This window comes from Erinaceus europaeus, chromosome 2, assembly GCF_950295315.1.
Source record: "Erinaceus europaeus chromosome 2, mEriEur2.1, whole genome shotgun sequence".
Taxonomy (NCBI): Eukaryota; Metazoa; Chordata; class Mammalia; order Eulipotyphla; family Erinaceidae; genus Erinaceus; species Erinaceus europaeus.
In genome coordinates this window covers 176,188,261-176,212,551 of record NC_080163.1, presented here as the reverse complement: position 1 = coordinate 176,212,551, position 24,291 = coordinate 176,188,261, and positions in this window count along the sequence as shown.

The window sequence follows — 24,291 nt, the reverse complement described above, 5'->3', positions numbered from 1 at the left end:
TACATGTCCTGCCAGGGATTGAACTTAAGACCTCATGCTTGAGAGTCCAATGCCTTATCCACTGCACCACCTCCCAGTCCACAGAACTTAACATTTTTTAAACCAGTTTCTTATTTGTCTATTTGTCTCTGAAGTACCAGGATCTGTATAATGAATTTTGGAGCGAAGGCCCAGTGATTTCCTTGGGACAAGTTTTTTAAAGTATATTCTTATTCAAAGAGTCTATGTATTTTCTTTTTTTTTACAACTCTTTATTAATATTTTACTTCTTTGTTTAAAAGAGACAAAAAATCAATATGGAAAGAGATATTGAGAGAGAACAGGAGATAGAAATAGAGATAGAGATAGATAGATAGAGATAGATCTCCTTCCCTGCTTCACCACTTGTACAGCTTTTTCCCACAGGTGGAGACTGGAGTCCTGGCCAGGGGTCCTTGCAGATGTCATGTCTGCGCTCAACCAGGGATGCCACTGCCCGGCTCCCAAGCCCATCTGATTTTTCCAGTTTAACAACCATTTGAGAAAAATTTCTCCTGAAAGTGTGCATCAATTTGCAACCAACTCAGCAATGCTGGTAAGAATGTCACTTCCCCAGCCTCACTGACACTGAATAGAATCACTGATTTCGAAAACTAACCTGTGAGTCAAACAGTAATAAATTGTAATTTTGTATAAGGGACAGGCCAGAGCACCATTCACTCCAGGACAGGACATGCTGCAGTGGGTAGGAAGCTAAGTTGTCAGTGCTGTGCTGTGCTCCAACTCAGTAGTGAACCTTCAGATCCTACCAGTATGTTACACATCTGACTGACTAATCCAATGAGCCTTAGAATACAGTTGGCTTTACACTACTGAGAAAATATTAATAAGCCTATGAATGCCTACTTGGCACATGCCAGTCACCAGATTTTTGATGTACCTTTCTAAGTCAGAATCTACAGAAAGTCTAAGAGGTGAGTGCAATCAACTTCAATGTCAGCAAGAGCAGCTCTGCCAATTACATGAACACAATCTGTAATTAGCTAGTGGTCACATTTCTTCAGTGTCTGATTAGTTAAAAACATATCTCTAGCTGCAAATTCAACTGTAAATTCGAATGATAATGATAATAGCTGTATCACAAGATTAAAGTCAGGACCTTACTTACTGATTGGACAGTGGCAATCATAACAAAAGCCATACTTTATTATTTATTTTATTTATTCCCTTTTGTTGCCCTTGTTGTTTTATTTTTGTAGTTATTATTGTTGTTGTTGTTGGATAGGACAGAGAGAAATGGAGAGAGGCGGGGAAGACAGAGAGGAGGAGAGAAAGATAGACACCTGCAGACCTGCTTCACCGCCTGTGAAGCGACTCCCCTGCAGGTGGGGAGCCGGGGTTTGAACTGGGATCCTTATGCCTGTCCTTGTGCTTTGCGCCACCTGCACTTAACCCGCTGCGCTACAGCTCGACTCCCCAAAAACCATACTTTAATTTTAGTTAGAGAGTAAAGGCCACGCCAGGTGGTGGTTCACCAGGTTAATCGCACATAGTACAAAGTACAAGGACCTGTGCTAGGATCCCAGTTCAAGCCCCTGGCTCCCCTCCTGCAGAGGGGTTGTTTCACAAGCAGCAAAGCAGGACTGCAGGTATCCATCTTTGTTGTTGTATCTATCTTTCTCTCCTTCTCTCTATCTCCCCCTCCTCTCTCAATTTTTCTCTGCCCTGCCTAATAAAATAGAAATAATGTCCGCAGGAGCAGTAGATTCATGGTGCAGGCACTGAGCCCCAGAAACAACACTGGAGGAAAAAAAAAAAGAGTAAGAGCCAAATGAAACACAAGTGCAAATAGTATATAAATACAATTATTATTCATCTCCAGGGATGAGTTTTAAATTGAAAATTCATTTTAAATTCAGACATTTTATATTTTTAAATTGAGCACTCATTATAAAAAATAGCATGTAAGCATACCCATATCCTTGCAAGGAAGACCTTAAAACTAGAAAATAGGGGGCTAGACAGTAGCAGTGCAGTGGGTTAAGCGCACATGGCATGAAACACAAGGACCTGCATAAGGATCCAAAAGTTTGAGCCCTAGCTCCCCACCTCTAGGGGAGTCGCTTCACAGGCAGTGAAGCAGGTCTGCAGGTGTCATACTTTCTCTCCCCCTCTCTGTCTTCCCCTTCTCTCTCGAATTCTCTCTGTCCTGTCCAGCAGCAACAACAACAGCAATGGCAACAATAAAAATAAAACAACAATGGCATCAACAAAGGCAGCAAAAATGTGGGGAATCCAGAAGCAGTGGATTCGCAATGCAGGTACCGAGCGCCAGCAATAACCCTGGATATATATATATACATATATATATATGTATATATATGTATATATATGTATATATATGTATATATATGTATATATATATATATATATATACATATATATATATATATCCAGGGTTATTGAAATAGACAACTTTAGGATGAAATAGACAACTTTAGGATGCAGGAAAGATGAAAGATTTGGAGCAATCCAAAGATGTCCTTGTGGGCAGTGAAAGAAATCTTGTTGTGTAAGCTCTGTAGAAAGAGTGTATCCCATTCATACAGGCACAAGGAAGCCTCTCAAAACCAGACTCACAGTAACACCTGAGGCAGCATTCCTTCTTTAATTATCTGAGTGCTGAAGACAAGGCAGTTCAAGTCAGAAAGCAGGAGATACATAGACTCAGGTTTCCTAAATAACCTGTAGGTGAAATCACTGGGGCTCACGGGGGGGGGGGATTTTTTAGAAGAGCTGAGTTCTATGGACTGCAAAGACTAGAGAAAACAAAACAGTGGAATAACCTCAGAGGTCAAACTCATGCAGCTGAATTAGAAGATAACTGTATCTGTACTGTTGGATTTAAAATGTCTTCTCTCTGAAAGAAAGGGAAGGATACTAGGGATTGATTTTTTTTATTTAAGAAAGGATTAATTAACAAAATCATAGGGTAGGAGGGGTACAACTCCACACAATTCCCACCACCCAATCTCCATATCCCACCCCCTCCCCTGATAGCTTTCCCATTCTCCATCCCTCTGGGAGCATGGACCCACGATCATTGTGGGTTTCAGAAGGTAGAATGTCTGGCTTCTATAATTGCTTCCCTGCTGAACATGGGCGTTGACTGGTTAGTCCATACTCCCAGTCGGCCTCTCTCTTTCCCTAGTAGGGTGTGTCTCTGGGGAAGCTGAGCTCCAGGACACATTGGTGGGGTCTTCAATCCAGGGAATCCTGGCCAGCATCCTGATGGCATCTGGAACCTGGTGACTGAAAAGAGTGGCTGAGAAAGCTGTGGTATATATTCACAATGGAATACTATGCAGCTATCAAGAACAATGAACCCACCTTCTCTGACCCATCTTGGACAGAGCTAGAAGGAATTATGTTAAGTGAGCTAAGTCAGAAAGATAAAGATGAGTATGGGATGACCCCACTCATCAACAGAAGTTGAGGAAGAAGATCTGAATGGGAAACTAAAAGCAGGACCTGACCAAATTGTAAGAAGGGCACCAAAGTAAAAACCCAGTGGTGAGGGGTAGACATGCAGCTTCCTGGGCCAGTGGGGGGGTGGCAGTGGGTGGGAGGGATGGGTCACAGTCTTTTGGTGGTGGGAATGGTGTTTATGTACACTCCTAGCAAAATGTAGATATATAAATAACTAGTTAATTAAGATGAGAGGGGGAAAATCAATTGTATGTCTCAAAGTTTTTCAAAACACAAACTGAATCTTTTTAAATATATAGGCTGTGTATTTGATATGCGGACTCTCTCAAAAGCATAGACCAAGTAGATTAGAAGCATCCAATAGCATAGCTATATACAAGATACTGGATACTGTACAGCAAACCCTAACAAAAGGACTTTTCAAAGTTAACCCAATTACCAAATAATGTGATGATAACATTAACTAATGATTGTCTTTTGAACCCTAAGACAGCAGGAACCTCACATCTCCACTATAGAGCCCCAACTTCCCCCAGTCCTGAAACCCTTAGACAGGGCCCACTTTCCCCTATGCCTCTCCCAATCCATATCAGATTTTTTTTTAATTGTCTAACACTGCCCTCCAGCAGCAGCTCCTCTCTTAGCACTGGGGGGAAAAAGTCCTAAACTGAACAACCTTCCTCTTCGCCAATAGCCAAACAGCCAACAGCCCCAAATTCCACAATTATTTGGTTTTCCATAAGGTACATCTTATAGGTCTATGGATTTTTGTGCATATGTGTATGTAACCTATAAGGCATAAGATAACCCAATCCAATAGCCCCAAATTCCACAATTATTTTGGTTTTTCTTACCATGGAACCATGGAAAATTTACATACAACTTTGTGTGTGTGTGTGTGTGTGTGTGTGTGTAAAAGTCATTTTATTAAAATATGTCATCCATTTCACAAATAAGGATGGATTTTTTTTAAAACAAACTTTAGGTCACAAAGGGTTAGAGAATTGGAAAACTGAAAGCTAGCAATGCATAAGCAGCCCCTGGTCTACTGTGTCTTTGGTGCACATGCTTGATCTCAGCAAGATCTACCGACATCTATGGGGCCTCGGGGGGTGGGGAAACTAGCAGATGTGTTCTACTAATGAAAGTTAACAGCTGCTGAATCAGGCAGAATATCCCCAACAAGGAGAGTGGGCTGGCAAGAGGATCCCCAGGGAGCAACTGACCATCAATAGAAGCCTAGAAGGCAGCATAGCAGTTGAAATTCATTGACTCCTGACCCAGCAAACTCTGGAGACTTTCAAGTTTTTCTGGCTGTTTTCTTCTCTTAGTGAATTTGCCCTATAAAGCCATCTCCAGACTGTACACAGTTTAAAGGGACATCATATATTTAGACAAATACAAGGTATAGGTACCTAACTTACCTATAACCTTATCCAGATCAAAATCGACTGGCCCTGTCAGTATCTAAGATACTGTTATTAGCAGACAGCCTTAAACAGCAGAAAGCATAGTGAGGTCAAGTATATTACGGTAAATCCCAACCACTGGAATTTCAAAGAAAAACAAGCTCAACTAAATCAACACTACCTGAGCCACCAGGCCACTACGCGCTGCTGCTGACTTGTTACCGTGAATTGTCTCCACAGACACCAAGTCTGAGATGTCAACCTACCATCTCCTCTTATGGTGAGATCTTTCCTCACACATGAGACCACCTAGCTCCATTTCCACAGCACGTTTTCTAACAAAGTTACAGAGTAGACATAGGCTGGGGCCTAGGATGCTGGGCACAGGTGTACATGTCCCCCTAAGTAAGGGGCAATTACATGCCTCAGACAAGAGTCCTTCATAGTCCTTCCCGATTAGACTCAGACCTCACAAGCCTGGAATTTAGTGGAAGGGCCTAAAGAAGGCATTGCATGTACTTGAGGGTTCTTATTCATTAAATTTTTTGTCCTGCTTCCCATCTTTCTGACTTTCAGTCACCAAGTTCCAGGTGCTACTGTATTACCCTCCTGACTTTCCTGGGCAGACAATCTCACCAACATGACCCAGAATACACCTCTCCAGGACCCTGCCCCACCAGGGAAAGATAAATACAATCTAGGGGTATGGATCAACCTGCCAATATCTATGTCCAGTGGAGAAGCAATTACAGATGCCAGAACTCCCACCTTCTGCACCCCATAATGATCTTTGGTCCAGACTCCCAGAGGGATTTATGGGAGCGGAAGTGAACCAGAGGGCTCTGTACCACTACTCGACAAGGATCCAAACTTTTTGTTACCAGGAAGCTTGTTTTTATAGCCTCAATGAAAGGGAAGTGAATTTGGAAAACACCAGAGGAAGCTTTGCACAGTTTCACTTATCTGAGAGAGAAGGGGGGGGAAGACTCCTGGAAGTAGTAATAGATGCCAGGGGGTGAACTAGAAAGTGGGTAAAGGCAGGACCACTATAAAAATTGGGGACAGGATATATATATATATATATATATATATATATATATATATATATATATACACACACACATATACAGATAGATAGATAAGTTATAGAATCAGCCTATATTGGTGACCTTGGTAGAACTTTTCTCTCAGATAAGTGAAACTGTGCATATTTTCCTCTGGTGTTTTGCACATTAGCTTCCCTCTCATTGAAGTTATAAAAACAAGATTCCTGGTGACAAACACTCCCAACATCACCCAGGTGAAATAGAGGAGTCAGGACACTGAATTGTGGTGGTGAGAACTGTCTGGAACTGTACCCCTATTATCTAACATTTTTGTGAATGAATATTAACTCTCTAATAAAAAATTAAAAATACATTTTAAAAGTAAGTAAGAAAGATGAGAACTGTCTGGCAGTTAGTATGTTGAAGTGTTATAAAATGAGGTAAAAGCTAGAATAGAGGTAGGAAAGACCCTTCAGGAACAGCAAGATGGCCGAGCCAGTCAGTTGCCTGCTTTGCCCTGTGCACCACCTGGGCTCAGGCCTGGGCCTCACCACACTGTAGAAGACGGCAGTGCTGAGAGCTTCCCCCTCGCTCTGTCTTTATCAGAGAGAAAAAAAAAAACAGCCATGGAGGAGTGAAGCCCTAGGCATGATAAACATAGAGATATTATGGAAGAAAGAGAGAGAGAGAGAGAGAAAGAAAGAAAGAAATAGTGGTACTTCCTTGAGTACCTTTGTATCCACAGGCCAACAACCTAGTTGGTAGAAGCAACAATTTCCTACACAGAGTTCATCCTAATATTTAGTTGTATTGATATCTCTTCAATATAACACATTTAATTGTCATATGAAGTCTGATTTTATAAAATTTTAAATGCATTTATTTCTTCATTTTTGCCGCATGGGTTTTCTATGGAGTTGCTGTCTGTGTGATACATTTAATGCTCCCAGCGGTCAGCTTTCCTTTCATTGTTTTTTACTCATAATTTTTTTATGACAGAGACAGAGAGAAATAGGCTGAGAGAGGGTGAGATAGAAGGTACAGGGAAGGAGAAACAGAGCTCTCACTGCAGGCCTGAGAGTGAGACAGCTTCCACTGGGGAGGACACGGGACGAGGCCTGCCTGCTGCCTGCCTGCTGTGTGTGTCTGTGCATCTGTCTGTGTGTGTCTCACACCCGGGCGGTCACCCACCACAGTGCACAAATTGCCCTTGGTGTGTGCAGAGAGCTCAGTGCAAAGACCAGGCCCCAGGTGGTGACTCAGCTGGAAGACTGCACGTGTTACCACCACAGTGCAGCTGAGTTCAAGTCCCGGGTCCCTACGTGTGTGTGTGTGTGTGTGTGTGTGTGTGTGTGTGTGTGTGCGCGCGCTTGAGAGAGAGAGAGAGAGAGAGGGCTTTATGAGCTGATGAGCAGTGCTGGAAGAGTCTCTCCCCTTTGTCTTCTCTCCTGTCTCCCTGTCTCTGTGTCACCAAAAAAGAAAAATGAAACAATAAAAAAAAGAGAATAATGAAAAAAAAGGTCTCCAGGAAAGGTGGAGTACAGCAGGCAATGAGCCTCAGCAATCACGGTGGTGTGGAAAGAGCAGGAAGAAAAGGCCACTTCACGCTAAACATCTAATGGAATTAAAGGTGTGTTGTGTTCACCTTGTTATTGCCTACCATGTGCTGTCTATATTTTTTTAATTGATTGATTCATTTTTTAAAATTTATTTATTCATTTTCTTTTGTTGCCCTTGCTGTTTTATTGTTGTAGTTATTATTGTTGTTGTCATCATTGTTGGATAGGACAGAGAGAAATGGAGAGAGGAGGGGAAGACAGAGAGGGAGAGAGAAAGATAGACACCTGCAGATCTGCTTCACCGCCTGTGAAATGACTCCCCTGCAGGTTGGGAGCCAGGGTCTCGAACCGGGATTCTTAAACCGGTCCTTGTACTTTGCACCACCTGTGCTTAACCCGCTGTGCTACAGCCCAACTCCCGATTGACTCATTTTTTTAATTTTACAAAATTGCCTGTCAACAGGGCTTTGAATTCACACCATTCCCACCACCAGAGTTCTGACACCTCAGTCTCCCCACTGCGAGCCACCCCAGTTCCCCTAAGGTTGTAGACATGGACCAACCTCCGTCTCTACAGCCTTTTTTTTCATTATCTTACAGGGGGCTTCATGGTTCACAGTTCATTCACTGACACACAGGCACAATCCCACCTGCCCTCCCTGTAAGCTATGGAGATTCCCGGGTCCCTGGTCCTCAAAAAGCAGAGGAGAAGCTCCTGTAAGCTCCAAGGGGAGGCAGTGACATGGCCTTGTGGCTGAGGTTTCGGGACCCCACCACCAAGCACATATGCACTCAGCTACCCTGCTACTCTGCTACCCTGGAGGGCAGCAGCTCCTGCAGGACCTAGGGTGCAGTGGCCCAACCCCAGGTCCCTGCACATCCTTTCAGGGCAGCAGTGCAAGAGCAGGAGGCCGAGGCTCAGTGAGAGCAGGGACAGAGTCTCCCTGGATATGCCACAGGGGTGAGGAGGAGGGGGGGCTGTGAGTCTCAGCAGGAGCAGGAAGGGGACAGAGCAGGGCCCAGCAAGGCCACTTCACTCAGGTGGCCTCGACTCTGTCCTCCTGGTCAAGGTCACAGGGAAGACTGAGGGGCTGCAGCAGCTAAAGCAAATCTCCCTGGACCTTTTAGAGGTGGTGTTCCAATCAGTCACTGGGAGATGGAAGCAGATGAAAAAAACCAGGGGCACCTGACCGTGCTTTACCCATTTCCCAGCAGCACGGGGGAAATCCATGAGGTGTGCTTCAATTGCTCTTGTTCTTAATATTTTTCTTTAGGACACAAAACATCTGTCTCATATTTCATGAGTTGAGTGAGGAAAGCACTGTTCAAGCATCACATCATATTTTCTTTCAAATAGTTTATGAGATCCTAAGGAAAAGGTAAGAAAGAAAGGGAAGTCTTGTTGTTGTGGCAGTCTGGTGTCGGGCTGCACGGCAGAGAAGAGAGTGGACGTCCAGAGCAAAGGGGTACACAAATCTTTATTATAGGAAGGGGGGGTTTGGTTCCGACCACATGGAGTCAGCCAGCAATGGCCATCCCCACTACCTGAACACGGGGGGAGAGCAGGGGGCAAGATCTCAGAGAGGGAGAGCTGAGAGCCCAGAGGGGGGGGGTGAGGGGGCTTTTTATTGGGCGACAACCAGGGGTGACGTGTGGGGCCAGGATTGGTTGAAGGGGGCACTGCTAGGATTACGCGGGGTGTAGTAAAACCTGGGGGTGGAGACTGCATCAGAATAACTCCTCAGCAACATCTCCTCCTATCCCTTTATATCTAAATGGACACAGTAAAGAAAAATGGAATGGAGCAGGCTTGTTTTAGAGGAATGCCGTGCTCAGGTGGGAAGATGTAGGACTTTCTGTGGAGGAGGGAAGGCTTAAATGGCTGTGAACCTTGTGAGATTTATGCGTCCTCCTGTGCTCAACCCCTCTTTAGAGAGAGAGACTTATCTGGAGAGACTCATCTCATAGGTTTAAGCGCAGCCTGCTCAACCATCTCTTCACAATATTTCTACATCTTTTCTATCTTTCTATCTAGTAATAGCATAAGATGTACAAAGTCTGTAAAAGACTATCATGGAGCAGAAACCTTTTGGGCATAAGCCTGAATGATATAACAATACAGGAAGGGACAAGTAGGGGAGTAGTAAAAGCCAGTGTGGTGTGAAGGGAAGGATTGGTGTGTAAAGGAACATTCCCTGCTTGGGGTGGGGGAAGGGCAAGGGTACATAAAGAGGGGGAGGCGGGAGGGCATGACCCACCAAACAGAGGGGCTATTTGGCATTGTATAGTCCTCAAGGCAACAGCCTGTAAAGTCTATGAATTACTCAGGATCAGTCTATGAAAAACCAGTAGCATGAAGGGAAATAAGCTACTTCGAAATTGTGTAAAATGTATATAGGGTATGTCAGAAAGTCCGATACAAGTCTCAGTCCGAAGTAGATGGCTAGGGGAAGAATTGGCAGGGGATGCGACGGTGCATGAGGGAGGTCAGCCGCTGGAATTGAGGGAGGTCAGCCGCTGGAATGTTGCTTTTCTGTAGATAGCCAGCTGGAACCGCCAACACGTGACAGGCAGGTCAGAAGCAGGAACGGCAACCAGGCATGAAGAAAGTTCTGTCCTTGGAGTCTGTGTATCAGGTTCTTCAGATCGCGTTGAGTGACATCTAGGGTTTCGGGGGGTGTGCCACGGTAGTCCTGCCATCTAGTGGGTGATGTCAGGGTGTGCAGGGGTTCAGATGGTTTTTCCGGGATTCCTGTGAAAGAAACACAAACAATCTCTTCTCATGGTTAATTTGAACTTGTAACAAGTTATAGGTTTGTTATAGTTGATACCTCGATGATTATAATTGGTTTAAAATCTCTCTGATTTTATTTAAAGGTCATCTAATGTGACCTCCTGTAGCAGCCTCTACTGCAGGATCTTGAGACCAATTTTAGCTAAAATATGTATTTTAAACAGACTCAAATTGCTTAGAGAGTTAACGCATATTTGTGACAATGATTTTAACGTTTACAGTGCCAGATTGATGCCAGATATGCTGTGAATTAATTTCCACAAGATAGCTTTCAGGGCACCTTTGGGGGCCCTTCAAAGGTGTCCTGTATATAAAATTTATATAGTTTAGTTTTGGGAATGAATAGTCATGTTGAACATTTAGACTTTTACCTAAATAGTAAGTTACCTTAACAAATTAATTTTTACCTTGTCTGGTAAAAGTGTAGCTGTAGGGTTACACTTTTGACCGTTAAGTTAGTGTTACCAAACTTGAGACATACCTATAAACATTTAGTTATAACACACTGGAGGAAAAAGAACTTTTGTTATAAAAACACATTATTTAAAAACAAATTTATATCTGTCATTTGTCACACAGTTTAAGACTAAACACTTACATATATACCAAAACTATATATAAAAATCAAAAGAGGGAGAAAGAAAAAAATTTTTGGAATGTTTCTGGATGTCTCCAGAAACTTTGGCTGCGTCCAGCATTTTTATATAAAGCCAATTATCTTTTAGAGTACTCCGAGCAGATGGGTCATGCAAAAAAAAAGATTTTTTTTTCCATTCAACACACTCACTCACAAAAACAACTGGCCAGTTATAACATAAGACATACAGGGAAAGGGTAGGAGAGAGGTCTCTGTGAGCCAGATTTTGTAGGTTCTGCCATGTCGTATTACGGGTCCTGGGATGTATCCTGCATCTGGTCCTCTTGTAGTATTTCTTGTTCTTCAGGAATAACAGCGCCATCCTGCGGGTATTGTTGGACATGGAGGGCAGGAACCCAGACAGGTTTAGAGAAATTTTGAGGGAAAATGCATGCGAAACCCCTTCCCATGGTCAATAATGGGTCAGGCCCTTTCCAAATTTTATCGAGTGGGTCTCTCCATTTGACCTTAATAGATGGGAGGGTAGATGGTGTTTGCCAGTGAAGAATAATAGGGGGTAAGACCGAGTTATTGTAAATATTAAAGAGATTTAACGTAGTTAAGGCTTTTGCTAGCTGGATATTGGGGGGATATGTTCCTCCTTTATCTTTATTTAGTTGAGCCTTCAGAGTTTTATGGGCCCTCTCGACAATGCCTTGTCCGTGTGGATTGTAGGGAATGCCCGTGGTATGAGTAATATTCCAGAGGGAACAAAATCTTTAAATTGTTTGCTTGTAAACATAGGTGCATTGTCTGTTTTCAAAAATAATGGGACACCCATAACGGCAAAACAAGAGAGCATATGGCTTACAAGCTTTTTAGCACTTTCTCCTGTCTGAGCTGTAGCCCACATAAATTTAGAAAAGGTATCAATTGAGACAAACACATATTTTTGTCTGCCAAAGTTTGGTATGTGGATGAGATCAATTTGCCAAATAGCATTAGCGTTTAAACCTCGGGGGTTAACCCCAAGGGTCTGGATAGCAGGTGTCTTTATGAGATTTGCACAAGAAGAGCATGTAGCGAGGATATTTTTTAACTGTGGTACAGGAACATCAGGGAATCGAGCTCGAAGGCCTTTAAGATTAACATGGGTTAGAGAATGAAAATTAGCAGGATCAGAGAGAGAGACTGGGAAAGTTCCTGTGGAGGCAAGGTGGTCAACTGCGGCATTCCCTTCGGACAGGGAACCAGGAAGAGGGCTGTGGGAATGAAGGGGTTGAATATACAGTGGTTGGGTTCGAGAACAGAGCATACAGGCGATTTGAATCAAGAGAGGGGAAAGTGGGTTGTCATCAATTTTCACATAAGAACGAGCAAGCCATGGAAGTAAGTTAACAGTATACACACTGTCAGAAAAAAGGTAGAAGGATTCTGGTACAGCTTTTAGTGCAAGGAAAACAGCATAAAGTTCTTTGTACTGAGGGGAATTCTCAGGAAGCTCAGTAAAGAGAGGTTTAGGAGATTGTTTGTCTGGGTAATATATAAGGGCAGCAGCTCCCCTTTTTCCGCCATCAGTAAATATTGTAGGAGCGGAGGGAATGGGATCCCGAGAGAAAAGTTTAGGTGCTAGTAGAGGCAGAAGAGGTAAAGAAGCTATCAATTTATTAGAAGGAAAATGGTTATCTATTTGTCCTGGAAACCCCACGAAGCTTATGGCAAAGCGGGAATGATGGCGTATACGCCACTCTGTATCTGTGAGAGAAAAGGGCAGAATGATTAAATCCGGTTCTTTCCCTAAGACCTGCACAGACCTATTTCTCCCTTGGCGAACCATGAATGCTAACACGTCTATCTCAGTGAGAAGTCTTGGAGCTCCTCCTACTGGCGTGTGAAGCCATTCGAGAACCCCATGGTCTTCCCACAGTGCCCCTACTACTGTGGGGGTGGAGTTGAAGATTAGAAGGTTTACCGGAGAGGAGGGGGAGAATCGAACAAGGTGCATGTCCTGGAGGGCCTGGTTAACCCTTTCCAGTGCCAAGGAGGCCTCAGGAGTTAACTTACGTTTTGAAGAGGGCTGTTTGTTTCCTTTCAACAGGTCAAATAGTGATTGGAGGCAGCTTGTGGGCAGATAGAGATACTGCCTAAGCCAATTTAAATTTCCTAGAAAACTTTGTAAAGAAGCAAGAGTAAGGTTAGAAGGGAAGGTAACATTAGGTTTTAAGGGACGAATTTGCATTAGAGAAATCTCTGAACTTAGGAAGGATATTGGAGGGATTAGCTGTATCTTCTCAGGGGCTACATTAAAGCCGCTTTTCTTTAATGCAGGAATGAGAAAATCACGTAAGGCATAGAGATCTGTATCTGATTTTCCCCATATTAAAATATCATCTGTATAATGAAAAATATTAAGGCCCTTATGAATATATGGGACAAGGGCAGATTTAACAGCCTCCTGACAAATAGTAGGACTATTGGCCATACCCTGGGGCAGCACCACCCATTCAAATCTATCAGCAGGGCTGGCGTTATTAATAGATGGAACAGAGAAGGCAAAACGTTTACAATCTTGCGGATGAAGGGGATAGAGAAAAAACAATCTTGTATATCAATAGCTATGATTGGAATTCCCGTGGGAATTGCAGAAGCAAGAGGCAAACCCCTTTGGGGGGAGCCCCAGACCTGCATGGTTTTATTTACTACATGGAGATCTTGAAGGAGGTGCCATTTTCCCGAGCGCTTTTTAATCACAAAGACAGGAGTATTCCATGGGCTTTGAGAATGATGAATGTGTCCCAAGGACAACTGCTCTTGGACTAGGTCTTTTAAAATTTTTAGCTTATACCTAGGTAAAGGCCACTGTTCCACCCAGACAGGCTCATTAGAAAGCCAGCTTAAGCGGGGTGTTTGGCTATGAACAGTGGCATTTAGTATTGGGGGTGCTGAGTAGACCTGGTATCGCAGGAACGAGTTTTACACTCTGCAGAGGCGTCTGTGGATATCCTAACATCAAGACATTCCAGAAGATCCCTGCCCAGTAAGTTGGTGCTAATATTAGCTACCAAAGGGCGGAAGTGTGCGGTAGAACCTTCTGGGCCTTCCCACATGAGCGAGTCTCGTGTGCAAAATGCTCTGGTCATCCCTCCTATTCCATGTATACTGGGTCCAGGGATAAGTTCCCAATCTTGGGGAACCTTTTCTTGCCTTAAAATCGTCTTTTCTGCCCCCGTGTCAATCAAAAATTTAAAAGGAATATTGCCAATCTTTACTGTCATAGAAGGGTGGCCCCATTCTAAAACAGGAGTGGTCCACAAAATCTCAGGCCCTGAATTTGTACCATTCAGGGGCAAACCATCTTTATGAAATTGGGACCAACAATCTCTCTTCCAATGAAACCCCTTACGACATTTTGGACAAACAGTACGTGGTCTCTGGCTCCCTGACTGAAAGCGGGGTTGCTCTGGCTGGAGGCGTGGTTTTCCTGACTGGAGGCGTGGTCGCAACTTATCAGGACATTGGTTACGCCAATGTCCTTGGCGACTGCACTGAAAGCAGGCCCTGTTTTGCTTACGTGGGGCAACTGCATAGACCTGTGTCGTAGCGGGTGCCCCATAATTGCCTGATGTAAGTTCCTGTGTCGCTAGAATCCAATTATCTGGGTGTAGGTGTTTAAGATTAAGACATACCTGACGGAATTGTGGTGTCATGCCTTCCCAGACAATAGAGCGCAGGAGTAGTGTGCAGACGTCAGGATTATAAACCTTTCTCTCTAAGCTTCTCTTCACCCTTGAGATGAAGCTTGCCAGTGATTCATCAGAGCCTTAGTGAAAAGAGTTAATGGGAGCTGACGAATCGACATTGGGTGGGGTCACCCTTTCCCATGCTTGTGTTGCACAGATGCGTACCTGTTCAAAATAACCGGTTAGAAACCTGGCTTCTGCCTGCTGAGCTCCAGATTCATAAGCTCCTGCTCCAAACAAAGCATCAGAATTCCATTCTACCTGTTTGTTACTATTTTCCTGCGATTGCCTAGAGCACTCATCGCGGAAGCATGCCTGCCACTGAAGATAGAGTGGGTCTGGGAGTGCAGCACGATCCAGATCTTTCCAGTCTTGTGGTGTATTATGAGATGCTGGTAAAAGCTTCTTAAGACGGACTTGGTCCATGAAGAATGCATTCCGTCCTCCCTGACCACCTGCCTGAGTGTTCCAATATCTTTAGAGGAATATGGCTGTCACGGCTGAGGGATTTGTTTAGAAGGGGCCAAGTTTACCAGGAACAGGTGGATTTGGTCCGATGGTGTGGGAGAGGGAGCTACAGAAGTGGAAAGTGCCGTAGAAACTGCTGTAGTGGCCACAGGGGAGACTAAATGCATATCTACGGGGACGGAGCTCCCGGGGGTGGACTGCACATGGTTTAAAGTCCTTAAATGCTGAAAAAAATCCTTTAGCTCTGTATCTCAGCCACTAGGTCCCTTAATGATGATGTATCAGCAGGGGGCGGGGTCAGGAACGCAGAAGCTGCAGGCGGAGCTGAAACGGGGCGACAGGGGCAGGGGGGTTCAGGGACGCAGAAACCTCAGGTGGAGCTGAAACCGGGCGGCAGGGGCCTGGGGCGGGGTCAGGAACATGGAAGCTGCAGGCGGAGCTGAAACCGGGGCAGCAGGGCAGGGGGGGTTCAGGGACACAGAAACCTCAGGCGGAGCTGAAACCGGGGCGGCAGGGGGCAGGGTCAGAGGAGGAGCGTCCGAACACATGTGCGTGTCTGTGGGAACGGGTCTTGGGTTTAGCCGCTGATCGCTTAGGACATCTAAGTCTTAAGCACATGTGATTTAACTCTCGTACCTCAGCCTCAAGGTCACTTATCCTTATGGCATACCACGTTTTACGTATCTTGAAAGTGGCGACCACAGTTAAAAAAATCCAAGGGGTAGCGAAAATTAAACCGTTTATGACAGTGCGAATCTGTCCCAGGCCAAGAGATAATGACTGGGACACCTCCTCATAAAACGAAAGATTTCCCATGGTGGAGGGAAATGCGGGGCCACAGAAGTGGGCGGATGCCACTTACCTGTGTCTGGGCGGTTTCGGGGACCTCAGGCCGGTCGTGGTGTGGGTACAGAACAGGATGGGTGCCAGATATTGTTGTGGTGGTCTGGTGTTGGGCTGCACCGCCGAGGAGAGAGTGGACATCCAGAGCAAAGGGGTACACAAATCTTTATTATAGGATGGGGGGGTTTGGTTCAGACCACGTGGAACCAGCCTGCAATGGCCGTCCCCACTACCTGACCACGGGGGGAGAGCAGGGAGCGAGATCTCAGAGAGGGAGAGCTGAGAGCCCAGAGAGAGAGGGGGGTGAGGGGGCTTTTTATTGGGCGACAACCATGGGTGACGTGTAGGGCCAGGATTGGTTGAAGGGGGCACTGCTAGGATTTTGCGGGGCGTAGTAAAACCTGGGGATGGAGACTGCATCAGAATAACTCCTCAGCAACACTCCTCTCCATTTCTTTCTGTCCTATCTAACAACAAGTACATCAATATCAACAATAACTACAGCAACAACAACAAAAAAAACAAGGGCAACAAAAGGGAAAATAAATTTTTAAAAAACCTAAGAGGTCTATTCTAGGCTAATGGTTACTTGGATGTATACTTTTTACACTACAGTTGAAGGTCATCAAAGAATGTCCACAACTCATTTGACATTCGATTTTCCAAGTGACATTCCCTTCACACACACACACACACACACACACACACACACACACACACACACACACACACACACAGATGCTCCTGGAAATAGTGTGTCTCTGACAGCATCCATGTGAATATCCTGCCATGATATTTACTCTGTTTAGTATTATATAATTATATCACCACTGTGAGAAATGGGGGCAAGGCTTGTGGCATCTCTATTGTTTCTAATCAATGCATGGGGATCTATAGTTATCAGAAAAAAATTCCAAATGACTAATGAAAAACTCAAAGCTGAAGATACAAATTGCTTCAGGGAATCATGCTGTCAGCTGTTCAGTAATGATCTGACCTTTGACTGATGACATCACAGCCCAGTGGCCCTAGCTACAGAGGAATCTTCAGTCTTGGAGACTGAGCTGACAGTGCAAGTAGTGCTGTGTCCAGCTCTCTCTTTAGTGTCAAGGAGTGAAGAATAGAGGATGTCTGAGTCTACCAGAAAGTCTCCGCGGCTTTCCGAGTGTCTGGACTGTCTGTCCTGCTTCAGGTAGAGTCTGTTCACATGCCCTGGGTGACCGGCAGAGCAGGAGGAGGGCAGTCCCAGGACGTGCTCTGTGTGATGCCCACTGACAGAATCCTCAGCTTCAGCCCTGGTCTCATGAACAGTTACCTGTGCTCATGAGATTCCCTCCTGCTGATGCCAGAGAGCAGACTTGACCTGCTAGGATCAGAGTCCTGTGGGCTTACTCAGGGCACAGCCAAGAATACCTTAGTACTTCCTTAAATTGAGAAACATTTGGATGTTGGATTTATTATCTGCTGATCTTGGGATTCCTGCCCCCCTCAACCCCCAAGTGATGACTGAGTTAAGATTAGAGTCAGTTTTCCAGAATCCTTTTTTCTAAGGGTGTATGTTAACTTGAGACCACAGTGGAATGACCCCTTCACACTCTTGGATGTCATGTAATCTGTAATTTGACTTCTATAAGGTCATATATCTGTTTACATTTTATTATTATCATTATTGAGAGTGAGAGTCAGAAGCAGAAGAGAAAGTGAAGGGGTTAAGGAGATTGGGAAAGGAAGAGGAAGAGGAAGGAGAAGAGGGAGGGGAAGGAGACAGCCAGAGAGTCATTGGCATATGCAAAACTGGGAGTGACACTTGGGGCTACATGATTTTCAGTTCATCTGGACACTGTACTGTGGACTGGAGTTAGTTGTTTGAAACATTTGTCTTCTCTCCTTTGTCCTCTAACTGTTCCCTCACCCTTTTTATCAATTAGTGGAGGGACTAATTCACTACAGTGCAGTTTGTTGACATGGGGTAAGATTTCTCATCACTCAGTGAGAGGTGTCTGCGGAACATTCTCCTCCCCACTCAGCTCGTCTCCCAGCACCAAGCACCAGGACCCCAATACCCTCGCTCACCCTCGCTCCCTCTTAGAGTCTCCTTTCTACCAGGTCCCCAGACTCTGCTGATTCCTTGTCCCCCGACACTAAAGTGACAGTCCCTGTGTCCTGTCCTTCAAGCTGCCCTCCATCTCCACTGGCCCTGAGTGAGCTCAACTGTCACAGGACCTCTGTCTAGTTCAGGACTCCTGAATCGGGGTGCTGAGTCCTTCTGGGGAACTGAGACTCCTCTGCAATGCTTGTGAGTGCTGGCATCAGCAGGAGTCCTTGTGTCCAGCCTCCCCAGTGACAGGCTGCCCTGTGGGTCTGCTGTGTTGCAGTTCTGCTGTGGAGGAGAGCGGCCCGGAAGAGGAGAACATCCCAGAGGTGCCTCGAGACCACATCCAGTTCACAGGACTTGGCAAATTTCAGAAGGGTCGAAGGTGGCAGAAAAGGCAACTGATCTTATATTCCAACGTGCTGCTCATCTCCAACACAAAGTGCGTACCTGTTCCCCCTGCTCCTGACTCCACAGCTGCCTCTTCTCTGCTGCCCTGAGGATAGAAGAGGTGGCTTTTCTGCAAGGTTTCTGTCCAGCACTGGGCAGGCAGCAGAGGGGAAGCAAGGAGACTGGGCAGGTCCCCGAGTTCTGGGGAAGGGCAGCCAGGGTGGAGAGGCTGAAGGAGAGATGCAGAGTCAGAGGCCAGGGGGCCCCCAGACTGGAGGACCCTCCCACAGCCTGCTCTTCCTTCACGTGTCTGCCCTTCCAGCTCGGCCCCAGGGAGACAGGACAAGCCATAGCCCGTCCCTGCTTCCCAGGACTCACACTCACACTAAATTTCTGCAAAGTGTTTGCAATCACAGACTGCACATGGTGACAGGGACCAGGGACTGAAGGAATGAGTGGTATATTAACTGAATTTATCCTGTGTGACACGAGGCAATGAATTCAGTGAGTGGACTACACTGTTGAGCAAAGTCCTCCTCAATTTTTTTTTTTAACCAGAGCACAGCTCAGCTCTGGCATTTGGGGTGCAGGGGATTGAACCTAGGACTTTGGAGCCTCAGGCATGAGAGTATCTTTTCATAACCATTATAGTGTCTATACACCACCCTCAAATTTCTTTTAAAGTACCTGAGAGACAAAGAAGGAGATGGGGAAGGGAACAGAGAGGAGAGACACCCAGTGACAGCTCCCACCGTGCAGTTCCCTTTGCTCCTGTCCATGGTCCTTCTCATGGTACATGAGCCTCTGCCTGGTTTTAGGTGGGCACAGTACTTAAGCAGCTTTTTATGTTTTTCCAGAACATAAAAACATAACATAACATGTTGACAGACATGTATATGTAAAATTATGAATACAAATTTATGAAAGCAAATTTTAAATAACTTAAGCTTTAAAGGCATGAAAAACTCTTAGAAACTGAGACTGGGTGGCTGCGTGGTGGTGGCACACCTGGTTGAGCATCCATGGCCTAAGACCCAGGTTCAATCCCCACTCCCCATCTGCAGAGGGAAAGATTCATGAGCAGTTAGCAAGGCTGGAGGTTTCATTCCTCTCTTCCACTCAGTCACCTTACCATCCTATTTCTCGCAGTCCTATTAAAAAAACAAAACAAAACAAAAAACAGGAAAATGACCCACAAGAACAGTGGATTCATCATGTAGCCACTAAGCCACAGAATAACCCCAGTGGCAACTAAAAAAAAAAACAGATAATGAAAATTCAACTTGTTTGGGACTCATGGAAAATATGTTTAATGAACATTGTAATGCATGATTTATTTCATTAGTATCCTCAAGTACTTTCAGGTTGACAATAATTAACTAATAAGTTAATTGCAATTTCCATACAATTAATAAGGGAAATATGATCATGGATCATTATGGCTAATAAGTAAGCAACAGGAAAGATGCTAAATGAGTGAAAGATTCTCTTAGCGAGCTCATAAATATAGGGGGGTATCTAATTGTTCTACAATGTTCAGGAAAATGGCTGCTTTCCTCCCACTGGTAAGGAGTGTTCAGGGACATCCTGGGCCAGGGTCCAGTCAGCACACAGCACTCAGGCCCCAGCCCTCCCTCTGCTGTGCTCTCAAGGCTCAGCTCAGAGGGGAAGGAGCCACAGAAACACACCCACCATCTCCCCAGGAGAAACCCAGCCGCTCCCAGAATGCTGGAGATGCCAGCTAACTGCTCTGTGCTCTGTTCCCTCTCCAGGTTGAAGAGTGACTGCAGAATCAAGTACACGTTGACCCTGCGGGACACGTGGGTGACATTCAACAAGAGGAAAGAAAGCCCGAACATCGCTGGTCTTGGGCTGGAGAGACCGCATCTTCGTGGTCTGTTTTCAGTAAGACTGCAGCCTGACCCTGTCTCCTCATGACTCTCGGGGGGAGCACAGCTCCATCTGGGGGTCTATTAGCCACACATGCTCTGACCCCCACAAGGACAGCTGTGTGCTCTCAACTGTCCCCCAATGGCTCTGATTCAAGCAAACACATGCAGCTTCTAAGCTCTCTGAAGGTGGGGACCAAGGGCTTGAACCTGGGCCCTTGTGCATGGTAACATGTGCAGTTAACCACTGGCACCACCACCTGACCCCCAACCCAATTTCCTCTCCATCAGGAAGATTTCTTTGCCAACTCAGCAAACTATCAGTCAGAGAGCTGAGCCTCTCACCACCCAGTGATCAGGACAGACCTCCTGACTCACACAGTCCCACCAATAACAACCTGATGTTGATGTTTCCATGTTGAAGATTTTTTTTTGTTTCCTGTAGATAATTACCCCTGGAAGGGATACCTTTATTTTACTTTTTGTTAACTTTTTATTGGTGGGGGGGGAAGTACTCACAATATGTTTGTGTGAATTTTGTGCATTTTATCTTCTTTTCTCCCCTTCTCTTGGATTTCAGTTCAGTTACGAAAATGGAGCAATGGTACAATGAGCTTCATAGGTATGTCCTTAGTTCAGGTATTACAAATCTTTTTTTTTAAAGACTTTATTTTATTAATTAGAAAGACAGGGGAAGAGAGAGAAAGAAACAGACATCACTCTGGTACATGTGCTTCCAGGGATTGAACTAGGATCTCATGCTTGCATCCTTTTTCCTTTGTGACACCTCCCAGGCCATGGTATTTCAAATCTTCAAGTTCTCAGAATGCAGAGTCCTAGCAGTCAATGCTTCTCCCTCTTGTCCCCCTTCTCTCCACTCTGTGATGGGAGCTAACATCACCCTGGACCATGTATTCACCTGACCTGACTTAAGGGCAGGTTTCTCTGTGGGATGGTTCTCAAAGCAAATGCACCTGCCAGCCCTACAGCCCAGGGAGGTTCTGGCCTGGACTCCAGGCAGGAAAGCTGTGAAGACAGGATCTGTAGGCCTGATTTCATAGAGCTGACAACATAGGTATGTTTTCTAGGATTGCTCTCATTTTCCAGAAATACATTTGCATATATCTTCATTAGATCTTGCTGAGTATGTTGATATCTTGAAAATGTAGTGAAAAAGACTGAAGTGACTAGTCAAAATGTAAGTTGACTTGAAAATAATCTAACAGATATTCTTCTGTTTTGGGTCAGTGTGGACTTGATTAGCAACATTCAGAATGAGATTCTGGGCATCCAGAACACCTCCCGAAAGCAGGTGGAAGACATCACTGTAAGTATTTCTAAGACTAGAACTTACAATCCAAGCTCCTGCCTTGGACAGAAAGAGGTCTAGATATGAGGGAAGAACCCAGAATGTACCAGACAGAAAAGTGTATTTTTCTACAGACACACCCGTCTGTGTATACACAGAAAAGGAAGCTGGGACTATATGCAACAATCCTTGGTGGTCACATGACAAACTTGGAAAGAACACTGCATCTGAAAAGTTACCTTTTTTTTTTTCAGATTTCCCCTAATATCCATCCTTGATGTCTCTTGCACCAAATAATTTTCACGAGGCAGCTTTTCTATTAGCATGGATTTCTTTTTCCAATTAACTCTTGCATATACAAAGTGGTTTGCATTCTTTTCTGTAGATAATTTATCCCTGGAAAGGATTTTTGTTTACTTTTTATTCAAGGGGGTATTACTGGTTTACAGTAAACAGTAAACAGTTGTTGGCACATATGTATATTTTCTCAGTTTTCTGCAAAACACTCTCACCCCCAGCCCAGCTCCTCCTCCCCCATCATGCACCAGCACCTGAAAGACCACTCACCCTAGTCCTTTACTTTGCTGCAGTACACCAAACCCTATTTAGGGATGGCTCTTTCAAGTCAAGAGAAAATACTGACCTCAATTTTCTTTTCCTTTCCTTTCCTTTCTTTTCTTCTTTTTTTTTTAAAGTAATTTATTTCTTTATTGGGGAATGAATGTTTTACATTCCACAGTAAATACAATAGTTTGTACATGCATAACATTCCCCAGTTTCCCATTTAAGAATACAACCCCCACTATGTCATTTATCATCCTTCATGGACCTGTATTCTCCCCACCCACCCACCCCAGAGTATTTTACTTTGGTGCGATATGCCAATTACATTTCGGGTTCTACTTTTGTTTTCGTTTCTGATCTTGTTTTTCAACTTCTGCCTGAGAGTGAGATCATCCCATATTCATCCTTCTGCTTCTGACTTATTTCCCATAACATGAATTTTTCAAGGTCCATCCAAGATCGGCTGAAAACAGTGAAGTCACCATTTTTTACAACTGAGTAGTATTCCATTGTATATAGATACCACAACTTGCTCAGCCACTCATCTGTTGTTGGACACCTGGGCTGCTTCCAGGTTTTGGCTATTAAAAATTGTGCTGCCAAGAACATATGTGTACACAGATCTTTTTTGATGGATGTGTTGGGTTCCTTAGGATATATCCCCAGGAGAGGAATTGCAGGGTCATAGGGTAGGTCCATTTCTAGCCTTCGGAGAGTGCTCCAGACTGTTCTCCATAGAGGGTGGACCAATTGACATTCCCACCAGCAGTGTAGGTGGGTTCCTTTGACCCCACACCCTCTCCAGCATTTGCTACTGTTACCTTTTCTGATGTATGACATTCTCACAGGAGTGAAGTGATACCTCATTGTTGTCTTGATTTGCATTTCTCTGACAATCAGAGACTTGGAGCATTTTTCCATGTGTTTCTCAGCCTTTTGGATCTCTTCTGTGGTGAATATTCTGTCCAAGTCCTCCCCCATTTTTGGATGGGGTTATTTGTTGACTTGTTGTTGAGTCTGGCAAGCTCTTTATATATGCTGGTTATTAAACTCTTATCTGATGTATGGCATGTAAAGATCTTCTCCCATTCTGTGAGACATCTCTTGGTTTGGGTAGTTGTTTCTTTTGCTGTGAAGAAGCTTTTTAATTTGATGTAGTCCCATAGGTTTATACTTGCCTTAGTCTTCTTTGTAATTGGATTCGTTTCATTGAAAATGTCTTTAAAATTTATGCAGAAAAGAGTTCTGCCAATATTTTCCTCTAAGTATCTGATAGTTTCTGGTCTAACCTCCAAGTCCTTGATCCACCTGGAATTTACTTTTGTATTTGGTGAAATACAATGATTCAGTTTCATTCTTCTGCATGTTTCAACCCATTGTTTCCAACACCATTTGTTGAAGAGACTCTGCTTTCCCCATTTAATAGTCTGGCACCTTTGTCAAAGATTAGATGTCCTTAGGTGTGGGGCCTCATTTCTGGGCTCTCCATTCTATTTCACTGTCCAGTGTGTTTATTCATGTTCCAGTACCAAGCAGTTTTGATGACAATGGCCCTATAATACAGTTTGAAATCTGGATGTGTGGTGACTCTGGTTCTGTTCTTTTTTCTCAAGATTGTTTTGGCTATTCTAGGTCTTTTTTGGTTCCAGATAAACATTTGTAGCATTTTTTTCTATTCTCCTAAAAATGTGCTTGGGATCTTGATAGGGATTGCATTAAATTTGTAGATGGCTCTGGGTAATATATTCATTTTGATGATGTTAATTCTTCCAACCCATGAACATGGAATATCTTTCCACTTCTTTGTGTCTTTTTCAATTTCTTTGAGTAGTGACTCATAATTTTCAGTATACAAGTCTTTCACTTCTTTGGGTAGATTTACTCCTAGATATTTTATTGTTTTTGTTGCTATAGGAAAAGGAATTGATTTCTGGATTTAAATTTCTTCTAACTTAGTGTTTGCATAGAGGAATGCCACTGACTTTTGAATGTTAATTTTATAGCCTGACACCTTACTGTATTGCCTGATGATTTCCAAAAGCTTCTTGCTGGAATCCTTAGGTTTTTCCATGTTAACTATTATGTCATCTGCAAATAAGTAGAGTTTGACTTCTTCTCTTCCAATCTTTATCCCTTTAATTCC